Below are 6,430 nucleotides of genomic sequence, written 5' to 3'. Positions count from 1 at the left end.
GCTGGGAGCAGGGCAGTCCAGGATGCTCTCAGTTCTCTCTGGACCATGTGGTTTGGTGATTTTTTGTTTCAGGCATGAGCTGCTGTCCGGGAGGGGGGGAAGTTTTGGTGTGGGCTGTGATCGGGAGTCCACTTATTGCTTCAGAGGAGGCAAGCTTCAGCAGCTGGATTGCCACGTGGTGAGGTTGCACTGTGTATCCATCACTTTGTATATTCTTTCATTGTTGTTGTTGTTACTGTTTGTTTTTTCTTTGCTGTTCCGTTAAACTGTTCTTATTCCAATCCATGAATTTTGCCTTCTGTATCCCGATTCTCCTCCCCATCCCACCGGAGGTGGGGTGAGCGAGCAGCATGTGGTTTTAGCTGCCGCCTGGGGGCGACAGGGGCTAAACTATGACAGTCCTTTTTGGCAAGCTAGGCAGGAGAAACAAAGGGTTGGCATAACAACAGAGCTGACCAGAGCATGTTAAAATACGCATTTACTATATTAGTTAAGTAGTCACTGGTCACGATGTTGCTTTGTTTGTCTACATGACCTATGTATTTCCTGCGGGGGAAGGATGAGCAAGTGGCCCAGCACATCTGGGAAAAGGATTAGGTTTGACATATTGCTGTCCTGTGTAGTATCAACTTATGAGATGGTTATTTCTTGTTTTGCATGTTTATGTTGGTACTTTTATAGAATATTGTTGTAATTTCCATACCTCGGGCGCCATCTCTCAGAATTGATTAGTAATCACACCCAGTCTATGGGGAAGATGGAGGAGTGGGGAATTTTTCCCTGCTTTTCCACCTCTCTTTTCTCCTCTGGCCTAGGTACAACAGTTTTTGAGAATTTTGAACATCCTGGGGAAATTCAAGCTAGCATGCTCTTATTGCTGTGTCTCCTGAATGTGTCTCAGGTCACATACAGGGTTACAAAAGGATTTGTTAAGAATATCACCCATAGATTTGCCCTGAGGTTGGATGATCATGGGTAGCATGGCATGTGGGAGAACATGGGCGGGTATCTAGAGAATTTTTCACCTCCAATTGTTTGGAGTTTCACTCCTGAACAACTAAATGATCGTGATTAAGTGACAGAATATTTTAAAGGAAAATGCTGTGACTATTCCAAAGAAGCACAACTTACTGGACTGTGCTGGGCCCTGGCCAGCATCTACCAAACACTGCACAATACCATGCAGCACCTCCAGGGGGAAGAGAGGGATAACAGACTGACAGGCACTGTGTCTACTCCCACCCTCGTACCAAACACTGCAGCTGCTCAAATCCCAGCGATAGGCACTGTGACTACTCACACCAAGGCAACAGGTGCTGCATCTGAATCAGAGAAACAACCCATGTCTGTATCAGTTGCTCCCATACAGAAAAAAAAAATAAGCAAAAAAAATGGTTCGCTTAGAGAAGGAGGATGATGACTCAGTGTCATCACAAGAACAGGAGGAGGAGGCGGAACCAGAGATAATCACCCATTCCTTATCCCCAAGTGAGCTGTGAGATATGCAAAAAGATTTCAGCCACCTGTAGCAAAGAGGAACAATGCACACCAGGAGGCAGAGAAAGATGCACATAGAGGCAGAGATCATGTTCAGGAAGGAGTACAGAGCTGGGCAGAGCAGAGAGCTGAGCCAAGCTGAGACCCTCTTTATTAGCCATTGACAGTTTATGTGTTTTACAGATATGGGCCTGGACTAAGAGGTTAAAGAAGATGTTTTTTCAATAATTGTTATGGCAAGCACACCACGCTCATGTTTGTTTCAATCACATTCTCACTCATTCACAGACCAGGCCCAATGACATTCACACACCACATGTACTTGGGGGCGGTTATCTGGCCCAAGATACCATTCTCACGAGTCTGGGCTATCACTCTTTACGGGTTTCGATCTCAAGACCCGGAAGCCCCCAGCAGCCCCCAGCAGCCCCCGGCAGCCCTTGCGAGAGTAGCTGACGTGGCGTGGGCATTACCACGGTGATGGTGGGAGATTTAAAAAGGGTTGTAACTCGACACTGGCACTCAGTTCCTGAGATCAGCTGATCGGAGCCAGCTCAGTCGGTGCCGACTGAGTGAAATCTCGAGGTACAGAGAAGCCTTTTTTTTTTTTTCCTCTGATTCTGGCAGTTTTGATCTCGAGACCTGGAAGCCTCCGGCAGCCCTTGTGAGAACAGCTGACGTGGTGTGGGCGTTACCACGGTGACGGCAATCACACCCCCGCCCCTTGCCTTGAAAAAGCCTCCCAGAGAGCAGTGATGCATCGCTGTCCACCAGGCACTGGGAGGGGCAGCCAGTTTGTATTGCGGGTAGAGTACCAGCCACAATGTGCTGCAGCAGTGGGTTGTGGTAGCTCGTGTAGTAGGGCGCAGAGGTTGTCACTTTTTGCTTGTTAGACCCTCTTACCTATTGCCAGTGTCCCAGACCACTGCTGACCATGGTCTCCTCCAGAAAGAGAGCTTGTCTCAAAAAGACTGTAGCAACTCAGATGGATGGCCTGCCCCGAACTGTGGCTGTTCAGGTTTCCAGCTGCAGGGAGTGCCAGAACCTGCTGCTGCTGGGAGAGGACGGCCAGCATTCCACCTGTGTGAGGTGTGAGCAGGTGCAAGATCTGCTCATGGCAAAACTTGAGGAGGTTGAGACACTGAGGGCCATCAGGGAGTGTGAAAAGGAGATCGACTGGTGGAGTAACTCCCTGGTGTGCCACTCAGAGAGGCCCCAGGGGGATACCCCCCCAAAAGACGATGAACCCCCTGCCCTCTCGGGCAGAGGGGGAAGACCCGAGACAGCCCTGTCGCTGTTGGGCAGAGGTAGAGGACCAAAAAGATGACGAGGGTTGGAAGCGAGTTCCAGTTCAGCGCCGTGGGCAACCCCCCCTCCTTACCTTCTTTGCTTCCCCAGGTGCCCCTCCATAATAAATTTGAGGCCCTGGATCATGAAGAGGAGGTAGGTGAGGATGTGGTGCAAGGCCTGCCTACAAGGTCACCATAGACAGGGGCAGTTGACTCCACACCTCAAGACTGTCTCTGATAAGAAAGAAAGAAGGGTAACTGTAGTAAGCAATTCCCTTCTGAGAGGGACAGAGGGCCCAATATGCAGAGTTGACCCTCATCGTAGAGAAGTTTGTAGTCTACCCAGAGCCTGGATCAGGGATATCACCGGGTCACTCCCCAACCTGGTGCACCCAACAGGCTACTACCTGCTACTGATCTTCCAGACAGGTGGGGAGGAAGCTGCATCCTGTAGTCTGAGGGGAATGAAGAAAGACTTCAAGGCCTTGGGACAGTTGGTGAAAGCGTCTGGGGTGCAAGTGATTTTCTCTTCCCTGCTTCCATTTTCGGGTGATGACGTGGGATGGAATAGAAGGATCCAGTCTATAAATGCTTGGCTATGAGACTGGTGCTACAGGCAGGGCTTTGGATACTTTGATAACGGCTGGTTTTATAAGACACCAGTCCAGACAGTGATATATGGGAAAGGTATATCTCACGGGGCAAAAGGATGCTGGGACAGGAATTAGCAGGGCTCATTTGGAGAGCTTTAAACTAGATTTGGAAGGGGATGAGGTTTTAGCCAGGCTTGCACCAGTGGGCCAGCGCTCTAGAACTGATGAAGACCGGTAGGCCTCCCATATCCCTAGGATGAAATCTGTGTACTCAGCTCACTCCCTGAAATGCCTGTACACCAATGCATGCAGCATGAGGAATAAGCAGGAGGAGTTAGAAACCTGTGTTCGGGCAGGAGATTATGATCTGGTGGCAATTACAGAGACACAATGGGACAGCTCACATGACTGGAATGTGGTCATGGATGGCTATGTCCTTTTCAGGAAAGACAGGCCAGCCAGGCGAGGTGGTGGAGTTGCTCTTTATGTGAGAGAGCAACTACAATGTATTGAGTACTGTCCAGGCACGGATGAGGAGCAAGTTGAGAGTCTGTGGGTGAGAATTAAGGGGTAGGCTGGCATGGGTGACATGGTTGTGGGTGTCTATTACAGGCCACCAGATCAGGGTGAGGAAGTTGATGAGGCCTTCTATGGGCAGCTGAGAGCAGCCTCACAGTCACAGGCCCTGGTTATCGTAGGGGATTTTAATTACCCTGATGTTTGCTGGAAGGACTACTCAGCCAGCCAGCCACAGTCTAGGAGGTTCCTCCAGTGGCTTGACGATAATTTTCTGATGCAAAGGGTGGAGGAGACGACTAGAAGAGGTGCACTGCTGAACCTCATCCTCACTAACAAGGAGAGTCTGGTTGAAGCGGTAAAGGTTGAGGGCTGCCTTGGTTGCAGAGGCCATGAAATGGTGGAGTTCAGGATCTCATGTGGCAGGAACAGAATAGCAAGCAGAATTGCAACCCTGGACTTCAGCAGGGTAAACTTTGGCCTTTTCAGGCAATTGCTAGGGGAAAATCCCATGGGCAAGGCTGCTTGTATGTAAAGGGGCCCAAGATAGTTGGTTAGTGTTCAGGGGCTGCTTCTACCAGGCACAAGATCAGAGCATCCTGAAATGTAAGAGGTCAAGGAAGGGAGCCAGGAGACCTGTGTGGTTAAACAGGGAACTGCTGGGCAAGCTCAAGTGGAAGAGGAGAGTTTACAGATCATGGAAGGAGGGCCTCTTTAGAATTAAACCTGGCGAGGGGGGTCAAGGGTGACCTCATTAATGTTTATAAATATGCAAAGGGTGAGTGTCAGGAGGATGGAGCCAGGCTCTTCTCGGTACAACCAATGGTAGGACAAGGGGTAATGGGTTCAAACTGGAACATAAGAGGTTCCACTTAAATTTGAGAAGAAACTTCTTCTAAGTGAGGGTAACAGAACATTGGAACAGGCTGCCCAGGAGGGTTGTGGAGTCTCCTACTCTGGAGACATTCAAACCTGCCTGGACGCCTTCCTATGTAACCTCATCTGGATGTTCCTGCTCTGGCAGGGGGTTTGGACTAGATAATCTTTCGAGGTCCCTTCCAATCCCTAACATTCTGTGATTCTGTGATTCTGTGAAACTGCATCCCTGTGATGCTCTGGAGAGAAAGCACAGCAACTGACATTCACAGGCAATGACCCTAAAAAGGATAAGGAAAAACAAGTAGTTTTTCAGCAAATGGAGGTGTTGCACTCAACTAAGGACAGCATTTACAGATTCTCCTGAGAACTGGGGAACTAATTTGCTTAGTAAAACCCTTTCAGTTCCCATTTTAAGGTAGACAAACTACAATTTCAGTCACAAAATTAATCTGCATTGCAATGATTTCACCAGGGAAAGCAACAGAAAATCTAACCTGTTTGGTAGCTTTTGTCAGTTCTTATATTGCCCCAGAAATGACAATTCCCGCAAAGCCAAGTGGCTCCTACATAAAAGCAAAGCAAAAAAAAAATTTAAGCTTTCCATTCAGTGTATCCTGAAGTCAAAAGACTCTGGGTATCTCTTGTTGATGGAGATACATCAGCTCTCCTGTTCCCACATCTGCATCAAACTCCAAAGCACTGTAATCCCTCAGCTGGTAACATACTTGAAATAAAATCAGTCTCTGGTGTCCACCTCCACAACCACCACCAGACCCAGTATTTGTATTTTCAAGTTTCACAAAAGCCAAGAACTCAGTGGAGCTGAAAAGCCAACTCGCTTCACTCTTGTTATCCATCTTGACATTTAAAATACATGGATAAATGGCTCTCCTTATTTGCACCACTGAGAGCCTTCTCACATGATAAGAACATCAGAATTAAAGCAAACTCTCTTATTTAGCTGGAAACGTAATGGATTTTATTATTATTATTATTCCTATTTCCATATTGGCTATGAGAAGACTGGCAGGCAGCGAGACCTTAAGTTTAGCACAATGCAATTATACTTACCATCCTTCTCTTTATTTGCGGCTGTAAATTACCCCGTATAATTTGGAGGTTCTCCACCGTTCAGCCTGGCACCACCTCTCATGGTCTGTGAGGACCTCCCCAGTGCTTCATAGCTGGTCTATACATCCATTTCAAATAGCAGTAGATCTGAGCTTGATGGCACTACCTGGTTCCATGTGAAAATCCAAGTGCAATATTGGTCTCTTAGTCAAACAGTCTCACTGACTAGCAGAAGACAGCTGCGAGGATGGGACAAGGGGATGCAAAGAAATACCAGTATGAAGGTTACTCAGGCACCTGAAGGACTGCAATGTGTAGGGAGATGGAGGCTGCACAGAAACCACATCCCTCAAAGGGATTCTGCAGAGCATGATGGACAGCAGCCACTCATTACTGCTACCTGTGCACCCCCTATATCCCCCACTTGTGGTACAGGGAGAAGTGGTGGTCCTGCCCTGGTCTGGGAGATAAAAGCAAGCTTTTGCAGTCAGGAAATCACATTTACATTCTGGATGTTCAAAATTAAATGCATTACAACAGTGCTGAAATTGGGCAGTTGTAACACATTCCCAGAGCTTAAGGCTT

This window comes from Nesoenas mayeri (genome assembly GCF_963082525.1).
Source record: "Nesoenas mayeri genome assembly, chromosome: W".
Lineage (NCBI taxonomy): Eukaryota > Metazoa > Chordata > Aves > Columbiformes > Columbidae > Nesoenas > Nesoenas mayeri.
The sequence above is the reverse complement of the archived record's forward strand: the minus strand, read 5'-3'. Positions refer to the sequence as shown.